This window comes from Chiloscyllium punctatum, chromosome 22 (genome assembly GCF_047496795.1).
Source record: "Chiloscyllium punctatum isolate Juve2018m chromosome 22, sChiPun1.3, whole genome shotgun sequence".
In the NCBI taxonomy this organism is placed as follows: Eukaryota; Metazoa; Chordata; class Chondrichthyes; order Orectolobiformes; family Hemiscylliidae; genus Chiloscyllium; species Chiloscyllium punctatum.
The window spans coordinates 3,328,051-3,355,458 of NC_092760.1; positions in this window are offsets into that span (position 1 = coordinate 3,328,051).

A 27,408-nucleotide genomic window follows, 5' to 3' on the forward strand; every position below is an offset into this window, starting at 1 on the left:
GGACTGAAACAGAGGGGCTGAAACAGAGGGGCTGAAACAGAGGGCGAGAAACAGAGGGGCTGAAACAGAGGGCGAGAAACAGAGGGGCTGAAACAGAGGGGCTGAAACAGAGGGGCTGAAACAGAGGGGCTGAAACAGAGGGCGAGAAATAGATGGGCTCTAACAGAGGGCGAGAAACAGAGGCGCTGAAACAGAGGGTGAGAAACAGAGGGGCTGAAACAGAGGGCGAGAAACAGAGGGTCTGAAACAGAGGGGCTGAAACAGAGGGCGAGAAACAGAGGGGCTGAAACAGAGGGCGATAAACAGAGGGGCTGAATCAGAGGGGCTGAAACAGTGGGCGAGAAACAGAGGGGCTGAAACAGAGGGCGAGAAACAGAGGGGCTGAAACAGAGGGGCTGAAACAGAGGGGCTGAAACAGAGGGCGAGAAACAGAGGGGCAGAATCAGAGGGCGAGAAACAGAGGGGCTGAAACAGAGGGGCTGAAACAGAAGGGCTGAAACAGAGGGGCTGAAACAGAGGGGCTGAAACAGAGGGCGAGAAACAGAGGGGCTGAAACAGAGGGCGAGAAACAGAGGGGCTGAAACAGAGGGCGAGAAACAGAGGGCCTGAAACAGAGGGCGAGAAACAGAGGGGCTGAAACAGTGGGCGAGAAACTGAGGGCGAGAAACAGAGGGGCTGAAACAGAGAGGCTGAAACAGACGGGCTGAAACAGAGAGCCTGAAACAGAGGGCGAGAAACAGAGGGGCTGAAACAGAGGGCGAAAAACAGAGAGCTGAAACTGAGGGCGAGAAACAGAGGGTGAGAAACGGAGGGCGAGAAAAAGAGGGGATGAAACAGAGGGGCTGAAACAGAGGGGCTGAAACAGAGGGGCTGAAACAGAGGGGCTGAATCAGAGGGGCTGAAACAGAGGGGCTGAATTAGATGGGCTGAAACAGGGGGGAGAAACAGAGGGGCTGAAACAGAGGGCGAGAAACAGAGGGGCTGAAACAGAGGGCGAGAAACAGAGGGGCTGAAACAGAGGGGCTGAAACAGAGGGGTGGAAATAGAGGGGCTGAAACAGAGGGCGAGAAACAGAAGGGCTGAAACAGAGGGCGAGAAACAGAGGGGCTGAAAAAGAGGGCGAGAAACAGAGGAACTGAAACAGAGGGCGAGAAACAGAGGGTCTGAAACAGAGGGTCTGAAACAGAGGGGCTGAAACAGAGGGGCTGAAACAGAGGGCGAGAAACAGAGGGGCAGAAACAGAGAGCGAGAAACAGAGGGGCTGAATCAGAGGGGATGAAACAGTGGGCGAGAAACAGAGGGGCTGAAACAGAGGGCGAGAAACATAGGGGCTGAAACAGAGGGTGTGAAACAGAGGGGCTGAAACAGAGGGGCTGAAACAGAGTGGCTGAAACAGAGGGGCTGAAACAGAGGGCGAGAAACAGAGGGGCAGAAACAGAGGGCGAGAAACAGAGGGGATGAAACAGAGGGCGAGAAACAGAGGGGCTGAAACAGAGGGGCTGAAACAGAAGGGCTGAAACAGAGGGGCTGAAATAAAGGGGCTGAAACAGAGGGCGAGAAACAGAGGGTCTGATTCAGAGGGGCTGAAACAGAGGGGCTGAATCAGAGGGGCTGAAACAGAGGGCGAGAAACAGAGGGGCAGAAACAGAGGGCGAGAAACAGAGTGGCTGAAACAGAGGGGCTGAAACAGAGAGCGCGAAACAGAGGGGCTGAAAAAGAGGGCGAGAAACAGAGGGGCTGAAACAGAGGGGCTGAAACAGAGGGGCTAAGTCAGAGGGGCAGAAACAGAGGGCGAGAAACAGAGGGGCTGAATCAGAGGGGCTGATTCAGAGGGGCTGAAACAGAGGGCGAGAAACAGAGGGGCTGAAACAGAGGGCGAGAAACAGAGGGGCAGAAACAGAGGGCGAGAAACAGAGTGGCTGAAACAGAGGGGCTGAAACAGAGAGCGCGAAACAGAGGGGCTGAAACAGAGGGCGAGAAACAGAGGGGCTGAAACAGAGGGGCTGAAACAGAGGGGCTAAATCAGAGGGGCAGAAACAGAGGGCGAGAAACAGAGGGGCTGAAACAGAGGGCGAGAAACAGAGGGGCTGAAACAGAGGGGCTGAAACAGAGGGCGAGAAACAGAGGGGCAGAAACAGAGGGCGAGAAACAGAGGGGCTGTAACAGAGGGCGAGAATCAGAGGGGCTGAAACAGAGGGGCTGAAACAGAAGGGCTGAAAAAGAGGGGCTGAAACAGAGGGTGAGAAACAGAGGGGCTGAATCAGAGGGGCAGAATCAGAGGGGCTGTAATAGAGGGGCTGAAACAGAGGGCGAGAAACAGAGGGGCTGAAACAGAGGGCGAGAAACAGACGGCGAGAAACAGAGGGGCTGAAACAGAGGGGCTGAAACAGAGGGCGAGAAACAGAGGGGCTGAAACAGCGGGCGAGAAACAGAGGGCGAGAAACAGAGGGGCTGAAACAGAGGGGCTGAAACAGACGGGCTGAAACAGAGAGCCTGAAACAGAGGGCGAGAAACAGAGGGGATGAAACAGAGGGGCTGAAACAGAGGGGCTGAAACAGAGGGGCTGAAACAGAGGGGCTGAATCAAAACGGCTGAAACAGAGGGGCTGAATTAGATGGGCTGAAACAGGGGGGAGAAACAGAGGGGCTGAAACAGAGGACGAGAAACAGAGGGGCTGAAACAGAGGGCGAGAAACAGAGGGGCTGAAACAGAGGGGCTGAAACAGAGGGGCGGAAATAGAGGGGCTGAAACAGAGGGCGAGAAACAGAGAGGTTGAAACAGAGGGCGAGTAACAGAGGGGCTGAAAAAGAGGGCGAGAAACAGTGGGACTGAAACAGAGGGCGAGAAACAGAGGGTCTGAAACAGAGGGGCTGAAACAGAGGGGCTGAAACAGAGGGGCTGAAACAGAGGGCGAGAAACAGAGGGGATGAAACAGAGGGCGAGGAACAGTGGGGCTGTATCAGAGGGCGAGAAACAGAGGGCGAGAAACAGAGGGACTGAAACAGAGGGGCTGAAACAGAGGGGCGGAAACAGAGGGCGAGAAACAGAGGGCGAGCAACAGAGGGACTGAAACAGAGGGGCTGAAACAGAGGGGCTGAAACAGAGGGCGAGAAACAGAGGGGCTGAAACAGAGGGCGAGAAACAGAGGGGCTGAAACAGAGGGCGAGAAACAGAGGGGCTGAAAAAGAGGGGCTGAAACAGAGGGGCTGAAACAGAGGGGCTGAAACAGAGGGCGAGAAATGGATGGGCTCTAACAGAGGGCGAGAAACAGAGGCGCTGAAACAGAGGGTGAGAAACAGGGGGCAGAAACAGAGGGCGAGAAACAGAGGGTCTGAAACAGAGGGGCTGAAACAGAGGGCGAGAAACAGAGGGGCTGAAACAGAGGGCGATAAACAGAGGGGCTGAATCAGAGGGGCTGAAACAGTGGGCGAGAAAAAGAGGGGCTGAAACAGAGGGCGAGAAACAGAGGGGCTGAAACAGAGGGGCTGAAACAGAGTGGCTGAAACAGAGGGCGAGAAACAGAGGTGCAGAATCAGAGGGCGAGAAACAGAGGGGATGAAAGAGAGGGCGAGAAACAGAGGGGCTGAAACAGAGGGGCTGAAACAGAAGGGCTGAAACAGAGGGGCTGAAACAGAGGGGCTGAAACAGAGGGGCTGAAACAGAGGGCGAGAAACAGAGGGGCTGAAACAGAGGGGCTGAAACAGAGGGCGAGAAACAGAGGAGCTGAAACAGAGGGCGAGAAACAGAGGTGCTGAAACAGAGGGCGAGAAACAGAGGGGCTAAAACAGAGGGCGAGAAACAGAGGGTGAGAAACAGAGGGGCTGCAACAGACGGTGAGAAACAGAGGGGCTGAAACAGAGGGCGAGAACAAGAGGGGCTGAAACAGAGGGCGAGAAACAGAGGGGCTGAATCAGAGGGGCTGATTCAGACGGGTGAAACAGAGGGGCTGAATCAGAGGGGCTGAAACAGAGGGCGAGAAACAGAGGGGCTGAAACAGAGGGGCTGAAACAGAGGGCGAGAAACAGAGGGGCTGAAACAGAGGGCGAGAAACAGAGGGCCTGAAACAGAGGGCGAGAAACAGAGGGGCTGAAACAGTGGGCGAGAAACAGAGGGGCTGAAACAGAGGGAGAGAAACAGAGGGCCTGAAACAGAGGGCGAGAAACAGAGGCGCTGAAACAGAGGGGCTGAAACAGAGGTCGAGAAACAGAGGAGCTGAAACAGAGGGCGAGAAACAGAGGTGCTGAAACAGAGGGGCTGAAACAGAGGGCGAGAAACAGAGGGGCTGAAACAGAGGGCGAGAAACAGTGGGTGAGAAACAGAGGGGCTGAAACAGACGGTGAGAAACAGAGGGGCTGAAACAGAGGGCGAGAAACAGAGGGCTGAATCAGAGGGGCTGAAACAGAGGGCGAGAAACAGAGGGGCTGAAACAGAGGGGCTGAAACAGAGGGGCTGAATCAGAGGGGCTTTTTCAGAGGAGCTGAACCGGAGCAGCTGAATCAGAGGGTCTGAAACTGACGTGCTGAAACAGAGGGGCTGAAACAGAGGGCGAGAAACAGAGGGGCAGAAACAGAGGGCGAGAAACAGAGTGGCTGAAAAAGAGGGGCTGAAACAGAGAGCGCGCAACAGAGGGGCTGAAACAGAGGGCGAGAAACAGAGGGGCTGAAACAGAGGGGCTGAAACAGAGGGGCTAAATCAGAGGGGCAGAAACAGAGGGCGAGAAACAGAGGGGCTGAAACAGAAGGCGAGAAACAGAGGGGCTGAAACAGAGGGCGAGAAACACAGGGGCTGAAACAGAGGGGCTGAAACAGAGGGGCTAAATCAGAGGGGCAGAAACAGAGGGCGAGAAACAGAGGGGCTGTAACAGAGGGCGAGAATCAGAGGGGCTGAAACAGAGGGGCTGAAACAGAAGGGCTGAAAAAGAGGGGCTGAAACAGAGGGTGAGAAACAGAGGGGCTGAATCAGAGGGGCAGAATCAGAGGGGCTGTAATAGAGGGGCTGAAACAGAGGGCGAGAAACAGAGGGGCTGAAACAGAGGGCGAGAAACAGACAGCGAGAAACAGAGGGGCTGAATCAGAGGGGCTGAAACAGAGGGGCGGAAATAGAGGGGCTGAAACAGAGGGCGAGAAACAGAGAGGTTGAAACAGAGGGCGAGAAACAGAGGGGCTGAAAAAGAGGGCGAGAAACAGAGGGACTGAAACAGAGGGCGAGAAACAGAGGGTCTGAAACAGAGGGCGAGAAACAGAGGGACTGAAACAGAGGGCGAGAAACAGAGGGCGAGAAACAGAGGGGATGAAACAGAGGGCGAGAAACAGAGGGGCTGTATCAGAGTGCGAGAAACAGAGGGCGAGAAACAGAGGGACTGAAACAGAGGGGCTGAAACAGAGGGGCTGAAACAGAGGGGCTGAAACAGAGGGCGAGAAATGGATGGGCTCTAACAGAGGGCGAGAAACAGAGGCGCTGAAACAGAGGGTGAGAAACAGAGGGGCTGAAACAGAGGGCGAGAAACAGAGGGTCTGAAACAGAGGGGCTGAAACAGAGGGTGAGAAACAGAGGGGCTGAAACAGAGGGCGAGAAACAGAGGGGCTGAATCAGAGGGGCTGAAACAGTGGGCGAGAAACAGAGGGGCTGAAACAGAGGGCGAGAAACAGAGGGGCTGAAACAGAGGGGCTCAAACAGAGGCGCTGAAACAGAGGGCGAGAAACAGAGGTGCAGAATCAGAGGGCGAGAAACAGAGGGGATGAAAGAGAGGGCGAGAAACAGAGGGGCTGAAACAGAGGGGCTGAAACAGAAGGGCTGAAACAGAGGGGCTGAAACAGAGGGGCTGAAACAGAGGGCGAGAAACAGAGGGGCTGAAACAGAGGGCGAGAAACAGAGGGGCTGAAACAGAGGGTGAGAAACAGAGGGCCTGAAGCAGAGGGCGAGAAACAGAGGGGCTGAAACAGAGGGCGAGAAACAGAGGGGCTGAATCAGAGGGGCTGATTCAGACGGGTGAAACAGAGGGGCTGAATCAGAGGGGCTGAAACAGAGGGCGAGAAACAGAGGGGCTGAAACAGAGGGGCTGAAACAGAGGGCGAGAAACAGAGGGCCTGAAACAGAGGGCGAGAAACAGAGAGGCTGAAACAGTGGGCGAGAAACAGAGGGGCTGAAACAGAGGGAGAGAAACAGAGGGCCTGAAACAGAAGGCGAGAAACAGAGGGGCTGAAACAGAGGGGCTGAAACAGAGGTCGAGAAACAGAGGAGCTGAAACAGAGGGCGAGAAACAGAGGTGCTGAAACAGATGGGCTGAAAAAGAGGGCGAGAAACAGAGGGGCTGAAACAGAGGGCGAGAAACAGTGGGTGAGAAACAGAGGGGCTGAAACAGACGGTGAGATACAGAGGGGCTGAAACAGAGGGCGAGAAACAGAGGGGCTGAATCAGAGGGGCTGAAACAGAGGGCGAGAAACAGAGGGGCAGAAACAGAGGGCGAGAAACAGATTGGCTGAAAAAGAGGGGCTGAAACAGAGAGCGCGCAACAGAGGGGCTGAAACAGAGGGCGAGAAACAGAGGGGCTGAAACAGAGGGGCTGAAACAGAGGGGCTAAATCAGAGGGGCAGAAACAGAGGGCGAGAAACAGAGGGGCTGAAACAGAGGGGCTGAAACAGAGGGGCTGAATCAGAGGGGCTTTTTCAGAGGAGCTGAAACAGAGGGGCTGAATCAGAGGGGCTGAAACAGAGGGGCTGAAACAGAGGGGCTGAAACAGAGGGCGAGAAACAGAGGGGCAGAAACAGAGGGCGAGAAACAGAGGGGCTGAAACAGAGGGCGAGAAACAGAGGGGCTGAAACAGAGGGGCTGAAACAGAAGGGCTGAAAAAGAGGGGCTGAAAAAGAGGGCGAGAAACAGAGGGGCTGAATCAGAGGGGCAGAATCAGAGGTGCTGAAATAGGGGGGCTGAAACAGAGGGCGAGAAACAGAGGGGCTGAAACAGAGGGGCTGAAACAGAGGGCGAGAAACAGAGGTGCAGAATCAGAGGGCGAGAAACAGAGGGGATGAAAGAGAGGGCGAGAAACAGAGGGGCTGAAACAGAGGGGCTGAAACAGAAGGGCTGAAACAGAGGGGCTGAAACAGAGGGGCTGAAACAGAGGGCGAGAAACAGAGGGGATGAAACAGAGGGCGAGAAACAGAGGGGCTGAAACAGAGGGCGAGAAACAGAGGGCCTGAAACAGAGGGCGAGAAACAGAGGGGCTGAAACAGTGGGCGAGAAACAGAGGGGCTGAAACAGAGGGCGAGAAACAGAGGGCCTGAAACAGAGGGCGAGAAACAGAGGGGCTGAAACAGAGGGGCTGAAACAGAGGGCGAGAAACAGAGGAGCTGAAACACAGGGCGAGAAACAGAGGTGCTGAAACAGAGGGGCTGAAACAGAGGGCGAGAAACAGAGGGGCTGTATCAGAGTGCGAGAAACAGAGGGCGAGAAACAGAGGGACTGAAACAGAGGGGCTGAAACAGAGGGGCTGAAACAGAGGGCGAGAAACAGAGGAGCTGAAACACAGGGCGAGAAACAGAGGGCGAGAAACAGAGGGGATGAAACAGAGGGCGAGAAACAGAGGGGCTGTATCAGAGTGCGAGAAACAGAGGGCGAGAAACAGAGGGACTGAAACAGAGGGGCTGAAACAGAGGGGCTGAAACAGAGGGGCTGAAACAGAGGGCGAGAAATGGATGGGCTCTAACAGAGGGCGAGAAACAGAGGCGCTGAAACAGAGGGTGAGAAACAGAGGGGCTGAAACAGAGGGCGAGAAACAGAGGGTCTGAAACAGAGGGGCTGAAACAGAGGGTGAGAAACAGAGGGGCTGAAACAGAGGGCGAGAAACAGAGGGGCTGAATCAGAGGGGCTGAAACAGTGGGCGAGAAACAGAGGGGCTGAAACAGAGGGCGAGAAACAGAGGGGCTGAAACAGAGGGGCTCAAACAGAGGCGCTGAAACAGAGGGCGAGAAACAGAGGTGCAGAATCAGAGGGCGAGAAACAGAGGGGATGAAAGAGAGGGCGAGAAACAGAGGGGCTGAAACAGAGGGGCTGAAACAGAAGGGCTGAAACAGAGGGGCTGAAACAGAGGGGCTGAAACAGAGGGCGAGAAACAGAGGGGCTGAAACAGAGGGCGAGAAACAGAGGGGCTGAAACAGAGGGTGAGAAACAGAGGGCCTGAAGCAGAGGGCGAGAAACAGAGGGGCTGAAACAGAGGGCGAGAAACAGAGGGGCTGAATCAGAGGGGCTGATTCAGACGGGTGAAACAGAGGGGCTGAATCAGAGGGGCTGAAACAGAGGGCGAGAAACAGAGGGGCTGAAACAGAGGGGCTGAAACAGAGGGCGAGAAACAGAGGGCCTGAAACAGAGGGCGAGAAACAGAGAGGCTGAAACAGTGGGCGAGAAACAGAGGGGCTGAAACAGAGGGAGAGAAACAGAGGGCCTGAAACAGAAGGCGAGAAACAGAGGGGCTGAAACAGAGGGGCTGAAACAGAGGTCGAGAAACAGAGGAGCTGAAACAGAGGGCGAGAAACAGAGGTGCTGAAACAGATGGGCTGAAAAAGAGGGCGAGAAACAGAGGGGCTGAAACAGAGGGCGAGAAACAGTGGGTGAGAAACAGAGGGGCTGAAACAGACGGTGAGATACAGAGGGGCTGAAACAGAGGGCGAGAAACAGAGGGGCTGAATCAGAGGGGCTGAAACAGAGGGCGAGAAACAGAGGGGCAGAAACAGAGGGCGAGAAACAGATTGGCTGAAAAAGAGGGGCTGAAACAGAGAGCGCGCAACAGAGGGGCTGAAACAGAGGGCGAGAAACAGAGGGGCTGAAACAGAGGGGCTGAAACAGAGGGGCTAAATCAGAGGGGCAGAAACAGAGGGCGAGAAACAGAGGGGCTGAAACAGAGGGGCTGAAACAGAGGGGCTGAATCAGAGGGGCTTTTTCAGAGGAGCTGAAACAGAGGGGCTGAATCAGAGGGGCTGAAACAGAGGGGCTGAAACAGAGGGGCTGAAACAGAGGGCGAGAAACAGAGGGGCAGAAACAGAGGGCGAGAAACAGAGGGGCTGAAACAGAGGGCGAGAAACAGAGGGGCTGAAACAGAGGGGCTGAAACAGAAGGGCTGAAAAAGAGGGGCTGAAAAAGAGGGCGAGAAACAGAGGGGCTGAATCAGAGGGGCAGAATCAGAGGTGCTGAAATAGGGGGGCTGAAACAGAGGGCGAGAAACAGAGGGGCTGAAACAGAGGGGCTGAAACAGAGGGCGAGAAACAGAGGTGCAGAATCAGAGGGCGAGAAACAGAGGGGATGAAAGAGAGGGCGAGAAACAGAGGGGCTGAAACAGAGGGGCTGAAACAGAAGGGCTGAAACAGAGGGGCTGAAACAGAGGGGCTGAAACAGAGGGCGAGAAACAGAGGGGATGAAACAGAGGGCGAGAAACAGAGGGGCTGAAACAGAGGGCGAGAAACAGAGGGCCTGAAACAGAGGGCGAGAAACAGAGGGGCTGAAACAGTGGGCGAGAAACAGAGGGGCTGAAACAGAGGGCGAGAAACAGAGGGCCTGAAACAGAGGGCGAGAAACAGAGGGGCTGAAACAGAGGGGCTGAAACAGAGGGCGAGAAACAGAGGAGCTGAAACACAGGGCGAGAAACAGAGGTGCTGAAACAGAGGGGCTGAAACAGAGGGCGAGAAACAGAGGGGCTAAAACAGAGGGCGAGAAACATAGGTTGAGAAACAGAGGGGATGCAACAGACGGTGAGAAACAGAGGGGCTGAAACAGAGGGCGAGAAACAGAGGGGCTGAAACTGAGGGCGAGAAACAGAGGGGCTGAATCAGAGGGGCTGATTCAGACGGGTGAAACAGAGGGGCTGAATCAGAGGGGCTGAAACAGAGGGCGAGAAACAGAGGGGCTGAAACAGAGGGGCTGAAACAGAGGGCGAGAAACAGAGGGGCTGAAACAGAGGGCGAGAAACAGAGGGCCTGAAACAGAGGGCGAGAAACAGAGGGGCTGAAACAGTGGGCGAGAAACAGAGGGGCTGAAACAGAGGGAGAGAAACAGAGGGCCTGAAACAGAGGGCGAGAAACAGAGGGGCTGAAACAGAGGGGCTGAAACAGAGGTCGAGAAACAGAGGAGCTGAAACAGAGGGCGAGAATCAGAGGTGCTGAAACAGAGGGGCTGAAACAGAGGGCGAGAAACAGAGGGGCTGAAACAGAGGGCGAGAAACAGTGGGTGAGAAACAGAGGGGCTGAAACAGACGGTGAGAAACAGAGGGGCTGAAACAGAGGGCGAGAAACAGAGGGCTGAATCAGAGGGGCTGAAACAGAGGGCGAGAAACAGAGGGGCTGAAACAGAGGGGCTGAAACAGAGGGCGAGAAACAGAGGGGCAGAAACAGAGGGCGAGAAACAGAGTGGCTGAAAAAGAGGGGCTGAAACAGAGAGCGCGCTACAGAGGGGCTGAAACAGAGGGCGAGAAACAGAGGGGCTGAAACTGAGGGGCTGAAACAGAGGGGCTAAATCAGAGGGGCAGAAACAGAGGGCGAGAAACAGAGGGGCTGAAACAGAGGGCGAGAAACAGAGGGGCTGAAACAGAGGGCGAGAAACAGAGGGGCTGAAACAGAGGGGCTAAATCAGAGGGGCAGAAACAGAGGGCGAGAAACAGTGGGGCTGAAACAGAGGGCGAGAAACAGAGGGGCTGAAACAGAGGGGCTGAAACAGAGGGCGAGAAACAGAAGGGCAGAAACAGAGGGCGAGAAACAGAGGGGCTGTAACAGAGGGCGAGAATCAGAGGGGCTGAAACAGAGGGGCTGAAACAGAAGGGCTGAAAAAGAGGGGCTGAAACAGAGGGTGAGAAACAGAGGGGCTGAATCAGAGGGGCAGAATCAGAGGGGCTGTAATAGAGGGGCTGAAACAGAGGGCGAGAAACAGAGGGGCTGAAACAGAGGGCGAGAAACAGACAGCGAGAAACAGAGGGGCTGAAACAGAGGGGCTGAAACAGAGGGCGAGAAACAAAGGGGCTGAAACAGCGGGCGAGAAACAGAGGGCGAGAAACAGAGGGGCTGAAACAGAGGGGCTGAAACAGACGGGCTGAAACAGAGAGCCTGAAACAGAGGGCGAGAAACAGAGCGGCTGAAACAGAGGGCGAAAAACAGAGGGGCTGAAACTGAGGGCGAGAAACAGAGGGTGAGAAACGGAGGGCGAGAAACAGAGGGGATGAAACAGAGGGGCTGAAACAGAGGGGCTGAAACAGAGGGGCTGAAACAGAGGGGCTGAATCAGAGGGGCTGAAACAGAGGGGCTGAATTAGATGGGCTGAAACAGGGGGGAGAAACAGAGGGGCTGAAACAGAGGGCGAGAAACAGAGGGGCTGAAACAGAGGGCGAGAAACAGAGGGGCTGAAACAGAGGGGCGGAAATAGAGGGGCTGAAACAGAGGGCGAGAAACAGAGAGGTTGAAACAGAGGGCGAGAAACAGAGGGGCTGAAAAAGAGGGCGAGAAACAGAGGGACTGAAACAGAGGGCGAGAAACAGAGGGTCTGAAACAGAGGGTCTGAAACAGAGGGGCTGAAACAGAGGGGCTGAAACAGAGGGCGAGAAACAGAGGGGATGAAACAGAGGGCGAGAAACAGAGGGGCTGTATCAGAGGGCGAGAAATAGTGGGCGAGAAACAGAGGGACTGAAACAGAGGGGCTGAAACAGTGGGGCGGAAACAGAGGGCGAGAAAAAGAGGGCGAGAAACAGAGGGACTGAAACAGAGGGGATGAAACAGAGGGGCTGAAACAGAGGGCGAGAAACAGAGGGGCTGAAACAGAGGGCGAGAAACAGAGGGGCTGAAACAGAGGGCGAGAAACAGAGGGGCTGAAAAAGAGGGGCTGAAACAGAGGGGCTGAAACAGAGGGGCTGAAACAGAGGGCGAGAAATGGATGGGATCTAACAGAGGGCGAGAAACAGAGGCACTGAAACAGAGGGTGAGAAACAGAGGGGCTGAAACAGAGGGCGAGAAACAGAGGGTCTGAAACAGAGGGGCTGAAACAGAGGGCGAGAAACAGAGGGGCTGAAACAGAGGGCGAGAAACAGAGGGGCTGAATCAGAGGGGCTGAAACAGTGGCGAGAAACAGAGGGGCTGAAACAGAGGGCGAGAAACAGAGGGGCTGAAACAGAGGGGCTCAAACAGAGGGGCTGAAACAGAGGGCGAGAAACAGAGGTGCAGAATCAGAGGGCGAGAAACAGAGGGGATGAAAGAGAGGGCGAGAAACAGAGGGGCTGAAACAGAGGGGCTGAAACAGAAGGGCTGAAACAGAGGGGCTGAAACAGAGGGGCTGAAACAGAGGGCGAGAAACAGAGGGGCTGAAACAGAGGGCGAGAAACAGAGGGGCTGAAACCGAGGGTGAGAAACAGAGGGCCTGAAACAGAGGGCGAGAAACAGAGGGGCTGAAACAGAGGGCGAGAAACAGAGGGGCTGAATCAGAGGGGCTGATTCAGACGGGTGAAACAGAGGGGCTGAATCAGAGGGGCTGAAACAGAGGGCAAGAAACAGAGGGGCTGAAACAGAGGGGCTGAAACAGAGGGCGAGAAACAGAGGGGCTGAAACAGAGGGCGAGAAACAGAGGGGCTGAAACAGAGGGCGAGAAACAGAGGGCCTGAAACAGAGGGCGAGAAACAGAGGGGCTGAAACAGTGGGCGAGAAACAGAGGGGCTGAAACAGAGGGAGAGAAACAGAGGGCCTGAAACAGAAGGCGAGAAACAGAGGGGCTGAAACAGAGGGGCTGAAACAGAGGTCGAGAAACAGAGGAGCTGAAACAGAGGGCGAGAAACAGAGGTGCTGAAACAGAGGGGCTGAAACAGAGGGCGAGAAACAGAGGGGCTGAAACAGAGGGCGAGAAACAGTGGGTGAGAAACAGAGGGGCTGAAACAGACGGTGAGAAACAGAGGGGCTGTAACAGAGGGCGAGAAACAGAGGGGCTGAATCAGAGGGGCTGAAACAGAGGGCGAGAAACAGAGGGGCTGAAACAGAGGGGCTGAAACAGAGGGGCTGAATCAGAGGGGCTTTTTCAGAGGAGCTGAACCGGAGCAGCTGAATCAGAGGGGCTGAAACGGACGTGCTGAAACAGAGGGGCTGAAACAGAGGGCGAGAAACAGAGGGGCAGAAACAGAGGGCGAGAAACAGAGTGGCTGAAAAAGAGGGGCTGAAACAGAGAGCGCGCAACAGAGGGGCTGAAACAGAGGGCGAGAAACAGAGGGGCTGAAACAGAGGGGCTGAAACAGAGGGGCTAAATCAGAGGGGCAGAAACAGAGGGCGAGAAACAGAGGGGCTGAAACAGAGGGGCTGAAACAGAGGGGCTGAATCAGAGGGGCTTTTTCAGAGGAGCTGAAACAGAGGGGCTGAATCAGAGGGGCTGAAACAGAGGGGCTGAAACAGAGGGGCTGAAACAGAGGGCGAGAAACAGAGGGGCAGAAAAAGAGGGCGAGAGACAGAGGGGCTGAAACAGAGGGCGAGAAACAGAGGGGCTGAAGCAGAGGTGCTGAAACAGAAGGGCTGAAAAAGAGGGGCTGAAACAGAGGGCGAGAAACAGAGTGGCTGAATCAGAGGGGCAGAATCAGAGGGGCTGAAATAGGGGGGCTGAAACAGAGGGCGAGAAACAGAGGGGCTGAAACAGAGGGCGAGAAACAGAAGGCGAGAAACAGAGGGGCTGAAACAGAGGGGCTGAAACAGTGGGGCTGAAACAGAGGGGCTGAAACAGAGGGCGAGAAACAAAGGGGCTGAAACAGCGGGCGAGATACAGAGGGCGAGAAACAGAGGGGCTGAAACAGAGGGGCTGAAACAGACGGGCTGAAACAGAGAGCCTGAAACAGAGGGCGAGAAACAGAGGGGCTGAAACAGAGGGCGAAAAACAGAGGGGCTGAAACAGAGGGCGAGAAACAGAGGGAGAGAAACAGAGGGCGAGAAACAGAGGGGATGAAACAGAGGGGCTGAAACAGAGGGTCTGAAACAGAGGGGCTGAAACAGAGGGGCTGAATCAGAGGGGCTGAAACAGAGGCGCTGAATCAGATGGGCTGAAACAGAGGGCGAAAAACAGAGGGGCTGAAACAGTGGGCGAGAAACAGAGGGGCTGAAACAGAGGGCGAGAAACAGAGGGACTGAAACAGAGGGGCTGAAACAGAGGGGCTGAAACAGAGGGCGAGAAACAGAGGTCGAGAAACAGAGGGACTGAAACAGAGGGGCTGAAACAGAGGGGCTGAAACAGAGTGCGAGAAACAGAGGGGCTGAAACAGAGGGCGAGAAACAGAGGGGATGAAACAGAAGGGCTGAAACAGAGGGGCTGAAACAGAGGGCGAGAAATAGATGGGCTGAAACAGAGAGCGAGAAACAGAGGCGCTGAAACAGAGGGCGAGAACCAGAGGGTCTGAAACAGAGGGCGAGAAACAGAGGGGCTGAAACATAGGGGCTGAAACAGAGGGGCTGAAACAGAGGGCGAGAAACAGAGGGGCTGAAACAGAGGGCGAGAAACAGAGGGGCTGAAACAGTGGGCGAGAAACAGAGGGGCTGAAACAGAGGTCGAGAAACAGAGGGGCTGAAACAGAGGGCGAGAAACAGAGGGGCTGTAACAGAGGGGCTGAAACAGAGGGGCTGAAACAGAGGGCGAGAAACAGAGGGGCAGAAACAGAGGGCGAGAAACAGAGGGGATGAAACAGAGGGCGAGAAACAGCGGGGATGAAACAGAGGGGCTGAAACAGAAGGGCTGAAACAGAGGGGCTGAAACAGAGGGCGAGAAACAGAGGGCGAGAAACAGAGGGGCTGATTCAGAGGGGCTGAAACAGAGGGGCTGAATCAGAGGGGCTGAAACAGAGGGCGAGAAACAGAGGGGATGAAACAGAGGGCGAGAAACAGAGGGGCTGTATCAGAGGGCGAGAAACAGTGGGCGAGAAACAGAGGGACTGAAACAGAGGGGCTGAAACAGAGGGGCGGAAACAGAGGGCGAGAAAAAGAGGGCGAGAAACAGAGGGACTGAAACAGAGGGGATGAAACAGAGGGGCTGAAACAGAGGGCGAGAAACAGAGGGGCTGAAACAGAGGGCGAGAAACAGAGGGGCTGAAACAGAGGGCGAGAAACAGAGGGGCTGAAAAAGAGGGGCTGAAACAGAGGGGCTGAAACAGAGGGGCTGAAACAGAGGGCGAGAAATGGATGGGATCTAACAGAGGGCGAGAAACAGAGGCACTGAAACAGAGGGTGAGAAACAGAGGGGCTGAAACAGAGGGCGAGAAACAGAGGGGCTGAAACAGAGGGCGAGAAACAGAGGGGCTGAATCAGAGGGGCTGAAACAGTGGGCGAGAAACAGAGGGGCTGAAACAGAGGGCGAGAAACAGAGGGGCTGAAACAGAGGGGCTCAAACAGAGGGGCTGAAACAGAGGGCGAGAAACAGAGGTGCAGAATCAGAGGGCGAGAAACAGAGGGGATGAAAGAGAGGGCGAGAAACAGAGGGGCTGAAACAGAGGGGCTGAAACAGAAGGGCTGAAACAGAGGGGCTGAAACAGAGGGGCTGAAACAGAGGGCGAGAAACAGAGGGGCTGAAACAGAGGGCGAGAAACAGAGGGGCTGAAACCGAGGGTGAGAAACAGAGGGCCTGAAACAGAGGGCGAGAAACAGAGGGGCTGAAACAGAGGGCGAGAAACAGAGGGGCTGAATCAGAGGGGCTGATTCAGACGGGTGAAACAGAGGGGCTGAATCAGAGGGGCTGAAACAGAGGGCGAGAAACAGAGGGGCTGAAACAGAGGGGCTGAAACAGAGGGCGAGAAACAGAGGGGCTGAAACAGAGGGCGAGAAACAGAGGGGCTGAAACAGAGGGCGAGAAACAGAGGGCCTGAAACAGAGGGCGAGAAACAGAGGGGCTGAAACAGTGGGCGAGAAACAAAGGGGCTGAAACAGAGGGAGAGAAACAGAGGGCCTGAAACAGAAGGCGAGAAACAGAGGGGCTGAAACAGAGGGGCTGAAACAGAGGTCGAGAAACAGAGGAGCTGAAACAGAGGGCGAGAAACAGAGGTGCTGAAACAGAGGGGCTGAAACAGAGGGCGAGAAACAGAGGGGCTGAAACAGAGGGCGAGAAACAGTGGGTGAGAAACAGAGGGGCTGAAACAGACGGTGAGAAACAGAGGGGCTGAAACAGAGGGCGAGAAACAGAGGGGCTGAATCAGAGGGGCTGAAACAGAGGGCGAGAAACAGAGGGGCTGAAACAGAGGGGCTGAAACAGAGGGGCTGAATCAGAGGGGCTTTTTCAGAGGAGCTGAACCGGAGCAGCTGAATCAGAGGGGCTGAAACGGACGTGCTGAAACAGAGGGGCTGAAACAGAGGGCGAGAAACAGAGGGGCAGAAACAGAGGGCGAGAAACAGAGTGGCTGAAAAAGAGGGGCTGAAACAGAGAGCGCGCAACAGAGGGGCTGAAACAGAGGGCGAGAAACAGAGGGGCTGAAACAGAGGGGCTGAAACAGAGGGGCTAAATCAGAGGGGCAGAAACAGAGGGCGAGAAACAGAGGGGCTGAAACAGAGGGGCTGAAACAGAGGGGCTGAATCAGAGGGGCTTTTTCAGAGGAGCTGAAACAGAGGGGCTGAATCAGAGGGGCTGAAACAGAGGGGCTGAAACAGAGGGGCTGAAACAGAGGGCGAGAAACAGAGGGGCAGAAAAAGAGGGCGAGAGACAGAGGGGCTGAAACAGAGGGCGAGAAACAGAGGGGCTGAAGCAGAGGTGCTGAAACAGAAGGGCTGAAAAAGAGGGGCTGAAACAGAGGGCGAGAAACAGAGGGGCTGAATCAGTGGGGCAGAATCAGAGGGGCTGAAATAGGGGGGCTGAAACAGAGGGCGAGAAACAGAGGGGCTGAAACAGAGGGCGAGAAACAGAAGGCGAGAAACAGAGGGGCTGAAACAGAGGGGCTGAAACAGTGGGGCTGAAACAGAGGGGCTGAAACAGAGGGCGAGAAACAAAGGGGCTGAAACAGCGGGCGAGATACAGAGGGCGAGAAACAGAGGGGCTGAAACAGAGGGGCTGAAACAGACGGGCTGAAACAGAGAGCCTGAAACAGAGGGCGAGAAACAGAGGGGCTGAAACAGAGGGCGAAAAACAGAGGGGCTCAAACAGAGGGCGAGAAACAGAGGGAGAGAAACAGAGGGCGAGAAACAGAGGGGATGAAACAGAGGGGCTGAAACAGAGGGTCTGAAACAGAGGGGCTGAAACAGAGGGGCTGAATCAGAGGGGCTGAAACAGAGGCGCTGAATCAGATGGGCTGAAACAGAGGGCGAAAAACAGAGGGGCTGAAACAGAGGGCGAGAAACAGAGGGGCTGAAACAGAGGGCGAGAAACAGAGGGACTGAAACAGAGGGGCTGAAACAGAGGGGCTGAAACAGAGGGCGAGAAACAGAGGTCGAGAAACAGAGGGACTGAAACAGAGGGGCTGAAACAGAGGGGCTGAAACAGAGGGCGAGAAACAGAGGGGCTGAAACAGAGGGCGAGAAACAGAGGGGATGAAACAGAAGGGCTGAAACAGAGGGGCTGAAACAGAGGGCGAGAAATAGATGGGCTGAAACAGAGAGCGAGAAACAGAGGCGCTGAAACAGAGGGCGAGAACCAGAGGGTCTGAAACAGAGGGCGAGAAACAGAGGGGCTGAAACATAGGGGCTGAAACAGAGGGGCTGAAACAGAGGGCGAGAAGCAGAGGGGCTGAAACAGAGGGCGAGAAACAGACGGGCTGAAACAGTGGGCGAGAAACAGAGGGGCTGAAACAGAGGTCGAGAAACAGAGGGGCTGAAACAGAGGGCGAGAAACAGAGGGGCTGTAACAGAGGGGCTGAAACAGAGGGGCTGAAACAGAGGGCGAGAAACAGAGGGGCAGAAACAGAGGGCGAGAAACAGAGGGGATGAAACAGAGGGCGAGAAACAGCGGGGATGAAACAGAGGGGCTGAAACAGAAGGGCTGAAACAGAGGGGCTGAAACAGAGGGCGAGAAACAGAGGGCGAGAAACAGACGGGCTGATTCAGAGGGGCTGAAACAGAGGGGCTGAATCAGAGGGGCTGAAACAGAGGGCGAGAAACAGAGGGGATGAAACAGAGGGCGAGAAACAGAGGGGCTGTATCAGAGGGCGAGAAACAGTGGGCGAGAAACAGAGGGACTGAAACAGAGGGGCTGAAACAGAGGGGCGGAAACAGAGGGCGAGAAAAAGAGGGCGAGAAACAGAGGGACTGAAACAGAGGGGATGAAACAGAGGGGCTGAAACAGAGGGCGAGAAACAGAGGGGCTGAAACAGAGGGCGAGAAACAGAGGGGCTGAAACAGAGGGCGAGAATCAGAGGGGCTGAAAAAGAGGGGCTGAAACAGAGGGGCTGAAACAGAGGGGCTGAAACAGAGGGCGATAAATGGATGGGATCTAACAGAGGGCGAGAAACAGAGGCACTGAAACAGAGGGTGAGAAACAGAGGGGCTGAAACAGAGGGCGAGAAACAGAGGGTCTGAAACAGAGGGGCTGAAACAGAGGGCGAGAAACAGAGGGGCTGAAACAGAGGGCGAGAAACAGAGGGGCTGAATCAGAGGGGCTGAAATAGTGGGCGAGAAACAGAGGGGCTGAAACAGAGGGCGAGAAACAGAGGGGCTGAAACAGAGGGGCTGAAACAGAGGGGCTGAAACAGAGGGCGAGAAACAGAGGTGCAGAATCAGAGGGCGAGAAACAGAGGGGATGAAAGAGAGGGCGAGAAACAGAGGGGCTGAAACAGAGGGGCTGAAACAGAAGGGCTGAAACAGAGGGGCTGAAACAGAGGGGCTGAAACAGAGGGCGAGAAACAGAGGGGCTGAAACAGAGGGCGAGAAACAGAGGGGCTGAAACCGAGGGTGAGAAACAGAGGGCCTGAAACAGAGGGCGAGAAACAGAGGGGCTGAAACAGAGGGCGAGAAACAGAGGGGCTGAATCAGAGGGGCTGATTCAGACGGGTGAAACAGAGGGGCTGAATCAGAGGGGCTGAAACAGAGGGCGAGAAACAGAGGGGCTGAAACAGAGGGGCTGAAACAGAGGGCGAGAAACAGAGGGGCTGAAACAGAGGGCGAGAAACAGAGGGGCTGAAACAGAGGGCGAGAAACAGAGGGCCTGAAACAGAGGGCGAGAAACAGAGGGGCTGAAACAGTGGGCGAGAAACAGAGGGGCTGAAACAGAGGGAGAGAAACAGAGGGCCTGAAACAGAAGGCGAGAAACAGAGGGGCTGAAACAGAGGGGCTGAAACAGAGGTCGAGAAACAGAGGAGCTGAAACAGAGGGCGAGAAACAGAGGTGCTGAAACAGAGGGGCTGAAACAGAGGGCGAGAAACAGAGGGGCTGAAACAGAGGGCGAGAAACAGTGGGTGAGAAACAGAGGGGCTGATACAGACGGTGAGAAACAGAGGGGCTGAAACAGAGGGCGAGAAACAGAGGGGCTGAATCAGAGGGGCTGAAACAGAGGGCGAGAAACAGAGGGGCTGAAACAGAGGGGCTGAAACAGAGGGGCTGAATCAGAGGGGCTTTTTCAGAGGAGCTGAACCGGAGCAGCTGAATCAGAGGGGCTGAAACGGACGTGCTGAAACAGAGGGGCTGAAACAGAGGGCGAGAAACAGAGGGGCAGAAACAGAGGGCGAGAAACAGAGTGGCTGAAAAAGAGGGGCTGAAACAGAGAGCGCGCAACAGAGGGGCTGAAACAGAGGGCGAGAAACAGAGGGGCTGAAACAGAGGGGCTGAAACAGAGGGGCTAAATCAGAGGGGCAGAAACAGAGGGCGAGAAACAGAGGGGCTGAAACAGAGGGGCTGAAACAGAGGGGCTGAATCAGAGGGTCTTTTTCAGAGGAGCTGAAACAGAGGGGCTGAATCAGAGGGGCTGAAACAGAGGGGCTGAAACAGAGGGGCTGAAACAGAGGGCGAGAAACAGAGGGGCAGAAAAAGAGGGCGAGAGACAGAGGGGCTGAAACAGAGGGCGAGAAACAGAGGGGCTGAAGCAGAGGTGCTGAAACAGAAGGGCTGAAAAAGAGGGGCTGAAACAGAGGGCGAGAAACAGAGGGGCTGAATCAGAGGGGCAGAATCAGAGGGGCTGAAATAGGGGGGCTGAAACAGAGGGCGAGAAACAGAGGGGCTGAAACAGAGGGCGAGAAACAGAAGGCGAGAAACAGAGGGGCTGAAACAGAGGGGCTGAAACAGTGGGGCTGAAACAGAGGGGCTGAAACAGAGGGCGAGAAACAAAGGGGCTGAAACAGCGGGCGAGATACAGAGGGCGAGAAACAGAGGGGCTGAAACAGAGGGGCTGAAACAGACCGGCTGAAACAGAGAGCCTGAAACAGAGGGCGAGAAACAGAGGGGCTGAAACAGAGGGCGAAAAACAGAGGGGCTGAAACAGAGGGCGAGAAACAGAGGGAGAGAAACAGAGGGCGAGAAACAGAGGGGATGAAACAGAGGGGCTGAAACAGAGGGTCTGAAACAGAGGGGCTGAAACAGAGGGGCTGAATCAGAGGGGCTGAAACAGAGGCGCTGAATCAGATGGGCTGAAACAGAGGGCGAAAAACAGAGGGGCTGAAACAGAGGGCGAGAAACAGAGGGGCTGAAACAGAGGGCGAGAAACAGAGGGACTGAAACAGAGGGGCTGAAACAGAGGGGCTGAAACAGAGGGCGAGAAACAGAGGTCGAGAAACAGAGGGACTGAAACAGAGGGGCTGAAACAGAGGGGCTGAAACAGAGTGCGAGAAACAGAGGGGCTGAAACAGAGGGCGAGAAACAGAGGGGATGAAACAGAAGGGCTGAAACAGAGGGGCTGAAACAGAGGGCGAGAAATAGATGGGCTGAAACAGAGAGCGAGAAACAGAGGCGCTGAAACAGAGGGCGAGAACCAGAGGGTCTGAAACAGAGGGCGAGAAACAGAGGGGCTGAAACATAGGGGCTGAAACAGAGGGGCTGAAACAGAGGGCGAGAAACAGAGGGGCTGAAACAGAGGGCGAGAAACAGAGGGGCTGAAACAGTGGGCGAGAAACAGAGGGGCTGAAACAGAGGTCGAGAAACAGAGGGGCTGAAACAGAGGGCGAGAAACAGAGGGGCTGTAACAGAGGGGCTGAAACAGAGGGGCTGAAACAGAGGGCGAGAAACAGAGGGGCAGAAACAGAGGGCGAGAAACAGAGGGGATGAAACAGAGGGCGAGAAACAGCGGGGATGAAACAGAGGGGCTGAAACAGAAGGGCTGAAACAGAGGGGCTGAAACAGAGGGCGAGAAACAGAGGGCGAGAAACAGAGGGGCTGATTCAGAGGGGCTGAAACAGAGGGGCTGAATCAGAGGGGCTGAAACAGAGGGCGAGAAACAGAGGGGCAGAAACAGAGGGCGAGAAACAGAGTGGCTCAAACAGAGGGGCTGAAACAGAGAGCGCGAAACAGAGGGGCTGAAACAGAGGGCGAGGAACAGAGGGGCTGAAACAGAGGGGCTGAAACAGAGGGGCTAAATCAGGGGGGCAGAAACAGTGGGCGAGAAACATAGGGGCTGAATCAGAGGGGCTGATTCAGAGGGGCTGAAACAGAGGTGCTGAATCAGAGGGGCTGAAACAGAGGGCGATAAACAGAGGGGCTGAAACAGAGGGCGAGAAACAGAGGGGCAGAAACAGAGGGCGAGAAACAGAGTGGCTGAAACAGAGGGGCTGAAACAGAGAATGCGAAACAGAGGGGCTGAAACAGAGGGCGAGAAACAGTGGGGCTGAAACAGAGGGGCTGAAACAGAGGGGCTAAATCAGAGGGGCAGAAACAGAGGGCGAGAAACAGAGGGGCTGAAACAGAGGGCGAGAAATAGAGGGGCTGAAACAGAGGGGCTGAAACAGAGAGGCTGAAACAGAGGAGCAGAAACAGAGGGCGAGAAACAGAGGGGCAGAAACAGAGGGTGAGAAACAGAGGGGCTGAAACAGAGGGCGAGAAACAGAGGGGCTGAAACAGAGGGGCTGAAACAGAAGGGCTGAAAAAGAGGGGCTGAAACAGAGGGCGAGAAACAGAGGGGCTGAATCAGAGGGGCAGAATCAGAGGGGCTGAAATAGAGGGGCTGAAACAGAGGACGAGAAACAGAGGGGCTGAAACAGAGGGCGAGAAACAGAAGGCGAGAAACAGAGGGGCTGAAACAGAGGGGCTGAAACAGAGGGGCTGAAACAGAGAGCCTGAAACAGAGGGCAAGAAACAGAGGGGCTGAAACAGAGGGCGAAAAACAGAGGGGCTGAAAGAGAGGGCCAGAAACAGAGGGTGAGAAACAGAGGGCGAGAAACAGAGGGGATGAAACAGAGGGTCTGAAACAGAGGGGCTGAAACAGAGGGGCTGAATCAGAGGTGCCGAAACAGAGGGGCTGAATCAGATGGGCAGAAACAGGGGCCAGAAACAGAGGGGCTGAAACAGAGGGCGAGAAACAGAGTGCGAGAAACAGAGGGGCTGAAACAGAGGGGCTGAAACAGACGGGCTGAAACAGAGAGCCTGAAACAGAGGGCGAGAAACAGAGGGGCAGAAACAGAGGGCGAGAAACAGAGGGGCTGAAACAGAGGGCGAGAAACAGAGGGGCTGAAACAGAGGGGCTGAAACAGAAGGGCTGAAAAAGAGGGGCTGAAACAGAGGGCGAGAAACAGAGGGGCTGACACAGAGGGGCTGTAACAGAGGGGCTAAATCAGAGGGGCAGAAACAGAGAGCGAGAAACAGAGGGGCTGAATCAGAGGGGCAGATTCAGAGGGGCTGAAACTGAGGGGCTGAATCAGAGGGGCTGAAACAGAGGGCGAGAAACAGAGGGGCTGAAACAGAGGGCGAGAAACAGAGGGGCAGAAACAGAGGGCGAGAAACAGAGTGGCTGAAACAGAGGGGCTGAAACAGAGAGCGCGAAACAGAGGGGCTGAAACAGAGGGGCTGAAACAGAGGGGCTAAATCAGAGGGGCAGAAACAGAGGGGCTGAAACAGAGGCGAGAAACAGAGGGGCTGAAACAGTGGGGCTGAAACAGAGGGGCTGAAACAGAGGGCGAGAAACAGAGGGGCAGAAACAGAGGGCGAGAAACAGAGGGGCTGAAACAGAGGGCGAGAAACAGAGGGGCTGAAACAGAGAGGGTGAAACAGAAGGGCTGAAAAAGAGGGGCTGAAAGAGAGGGCGAGAAACAGAGGGGCTGAATCAGAGGGGCAGAATCAGAGGGGCTGAAATAGAGGGGCTGAAACAGAGGGCGAGAAACAGAGGGCGAGAAATAGATGGGCTGAAACAGAGAGCGAGAAACAGAGGCGCTGAAACAGAGGGCGAGAAACAGAGGGGCTGAAACAGAGGGCGAGAAACAGAGGGGCTGAAACAGAGGGGCTGAAACAGAGGGGCTGAAAAAGAGGGCGAGAAACAGAGAGGCTGAAACAGAGGGCGAGAAACAGAGGGGCTGAATCAGAGGGGCTGAAACAGTGGGCGAGAAACAGAGGGGCTGAAACAGAGGTCGAGAAACAGAGGGGCTGAAACAGAAGGCGAGAAACAGAGGGGCTGAAACAGAGGGGCTGAAACAGAGGGCGAGAAACACAGGGGGAGAAACAGAGGGCTAGAAACAGAGGGGATGAAACAGAGGGCGAGAAACAGCGGGGATGAAACCGAGGGGCTGAAACAGAAGGGCTGAAACAGAGGGGCTGAAACAGAGGGCGAGAAACAGAGGGGCTGAATCAGAGGGGCTGAATCAGAGGGGCTGAAATAGAGGGGCTGAAACAGAGGGTGAGAAACAGAGGGGCTGATTCAGAGGGGCTGAAACAGAAGGGCTGAAACAGAGGGGCTGAAACAGAGGGCGAGAAACAGAGGGGCTGAATCAGAGGGGCTGAATCAGAGGGGCTGAAATAGAGGGGCTGAAACAGAGGGTGAGAAACAGAGGGGCTGATTCAGAGGGGCTGAAACAGAGGGGCTGAATCAGAGGGGCTGAAACAGAGGGCGAGAAACAGAGGGGCAGAAACAGAGGGCGAGAAACAGAGTGGCTGAAACAGAGGGGCTGAAACAGAGAGCGCGAAACAGAGGGGCTGAAAGAGAGGGCGAGGAACAGAGGGGCTGAAACAGAGGGGCTAAATCAGGGGGGCAGAAACAGAGGGGCTGAAACAGAGGGGCTGAATCAGAGGGGCTGAAACAGAGGGCGAGAAAGAGAGGGGCTGAAACAGAGGGCGAGAAACAGAGGGGCTGAAACAGAGGGGCTGAAACAGTGGGGCTGAAACAGAGGGGCTGAATCAGAGGGCGAGAAACAAAGGGGCTGAAACAGCGTGCGAGAAACAGAGGGCGAGAAACAGAGGGGCTGAAACAGAGGGGCTGAAACAGAGGGGCTGAAACAGAGAGCCTGAAACAGAGTGCGAGAAACAGAGGGGCTGAAACAGAGGGCGAAAAACAGAGGGGCTGAAACAGAGGGCGAGAAACAGAGGGTGAGAAACAGAGGGCGAGAAACAGAGGGGATGAAACAGAGGGGCTGAAACAGAGGGTCTGAAACAGAGGGGCTGAAACAGAGGGGCTGAATCAGAGGGGCTGAAACAGAGGGCAAAAAACAGAGGGGCTGAAACAGAGGGCGAGAAACAGAGGGGCTGAAAAAGAGGGCGAGAAACAGAGGGGCTGAAACAGAGTGCGAGAAACAGAGGGTCTGAAACAGAGGGGCTGAAACAGAGGGGCTGAAACAGAGGGGCTGAAACAGAGGGCGAGAAACAGAGGGGCTGAAACAGAGGGCGAGAAACAGAGGGCGAGAAACAGAGGGACTAAAACAGAGGGGCTGAAACAGAGGGGCTGAAACAGAGTGTGAGAAACAGAGGGCGAGAAACAGAGGGACTGAAACAGAGGGGCTGAAACAGAGGGGCTGAAACAGAGGCGAGAAACAGAGGGGCTGAAACAGAGGGCGAGAAACAGAGGGGATGAAACAGAGGGGCTGAAACAGAGGGGCTGAAACAGAGGGCGAGAAATAGATGGGCTGAAACAGAGAGCGAGAAACAGAGGCGCTGAAACAGAGGGCGAGAAACAGAGGGCGAGAAACAGAGGGGCTGAAACATAGGGGCTGAAACAGAGGGGCTGAAACAGAGGGCGAGAAACAGAGGGGCTGAAACAGAGGGGCTGAAACAGAGGGCGAGAAATAGATGGGCTGAAACAGAGAGCGAGAAACAGAGGCGCTGAAACAGAGGGCGAGAAACAGAGGGCGAGAAACAGAGGGGCTTAAACATAGGGGCTGAAACAGAGGGGCTGAAACAGAGGGCGAGAAACAGAGGGGCTGAATCAGAGGGGCTGAAACAGTGGGCGAGAAACAGAGGGGCTGAAACAGAGGTCGAGAAACAGAGGGGCTGAAACAGAGGGCGAGAAACAGAGGGGCTGAAACAGAGGGGCTGAAACAGAGGGGCTGAAACAGAGAGCCTGAAACAGAGGGCGAGAAACAGTGGGGCTGAAACAGAGGGCGAAAAACAGAGGGGCTGAAACAGCGTGCGAGAAACAGAGGGCGAGAAACAGAGGGGCTGAAACAGAGGGGCTGAAACAGAGGGGCTGAAACAGAGAGCCTGAAACAGAGGGCGAGAAACAGAGGGGCTGAAACAGAGGGCGAAAAACAGAGGGGCTGAAACAGAGGGCGAGAAACAGAGGGTGAGAAACAGAGGGCGAGAAACAGAGGGGATGAAACAGAGGGGCTGAAACAGAGGGTCTGAAACAGAGGGGCTGAAACAGAGGGGCTGAATCAGAGGGGCTGAAACAGAGGGCAAAAAACAGAGGGGCTGAAACAGAGGGCGAGAAACAGAGGGGCTGAAACAGAGGGCGAGAAACAGAGGGGCTGAAAAAGAGGGCGAGAAACAGAGGGGCTGAAACAGAGTGCGAGAAACAGAGGGTCTGAAACAGAGGGGCTGAAACAGAGGGGCTGAAACAGAGGGGCTGAAACAGAGGGCGAGAAACAGAGGTGATGAAACAGAGCGCGAGAAACAGAGGGGCTGAAACAGAGGGCGAGAAACAGAGGGCGAGAAACAGAGGGACTGAAACAGAGGGGCTGAAACAGAGGGGCTGAAACAGAGGGCGAGAAACAGAGGGCGAGAAACAGAGGGACTGAAACAGAGGGGCTGAAACAGAGGGGCTGAAACAGAGGGCGAGAAACAGAGGGGCTGAAACAGAGGGCGAGAAACAGAGGGGATGAAACAGAGGGGCTGAAACAGAGGGGCTGAAACAGAGGGCGAGAAATAGATGGGCTGAAACAGAGAGCGAGAAACAGAGGCGCTGAAACAGAGGGCGAGAAACAGAGGGCGAGAAACAGAGGGGCTGAAACATAGGGGCTGAAACAGAGGTGCTGAAACAGAGGGCGAGAAACAGAGGGGCTGAAACAGAGGCCGAGAAACAGAGGGGCTGAATCAGAGGAGCTGAAACAGTGGGCGAGAAACAGAGGGGCTGAAACAGAGGTCGAGAAACAGAGGGGCTGAAACAGAGGGCGAGAAACAGAGGGGCTGAAACAGAGGGCGAGAAACAGAGGGGCTGAAACAGAGGGGCTGAAACAGAAGGGCTGAAAAAGAGGGGCTGAAACAGAGGGCGAGAAACAGAGGGGCTGACACAGAGGGGCTGAAACAGAGGGGCTAAATCAGAGGGGCAGAAACAGAGGGCGAGAAACAGAGGGGCTGAATCAGAGGGGCAGATTCAGAGGGGCTGAAACTGAGGGGCTGAATCAGAGGGGCTGAAACAGAGGGCGAGAAACAGAGGGGCTGAAACAGAGGGCGAGAAACAGAGGGGCAGAAACAGAGGGCGAGAAACAGAGTGGCTGAAACAGAGGGGCTGAAACAGAGAGCGCGAAACAGAGGGGCTGAAACAGAGGGGCTGAAACAGAGGGGCTAAATCAGAGGGGCAGAAACAGAGGGGCTGAAACAGAGGCGAGAAACAGAGGGGTTGAAACAGTGGGGCTGAAACAGAGGGGCTGAAACAGAGGGCGAGAAACAGAGGGGCAGAAACAGAGGGCGAGAAACAGAGGGGCTGAAACAGAGGGCGAGAAACAGAGGGGCTGAAACAGAGAGGGTGAAACAGAAGGGCTGAAAAAGAGGGGCTGAAACAGAGGGCGAGAAACAGAGGGGCTGAATCAGAGGGGCAGAATCAGAGGGGCTGAAATAGAGGGGCTGAAACAGAGGGCGAGAAACAGAGGGCGAGAAATAGATGGGCTGAAACAGAGAGCGAGAAACAGAGGCGCTGAAACAGAGGGCGAGAAACAGAGGGGCTGAAACAGAGGGCGAGAAACAGAGGGGCTGAAACAGAGGGGCTGAAACAGAGGGGCTGAAAAAGAGGGCGAGAAACAGAGAGGCTGAAACAGAGGGCGAGAAACAGAGGGGCTGAATCAGAGGGGCTGAAACAGTGGGCGAGAAACAGAGGGGCTGAAACAGAGGTCGAGAAACAGAGGGGCTGAAACAGAAGGCGAGAAACAGAGGGGCTGAAACAGAGGGGCTGAAACAGAGG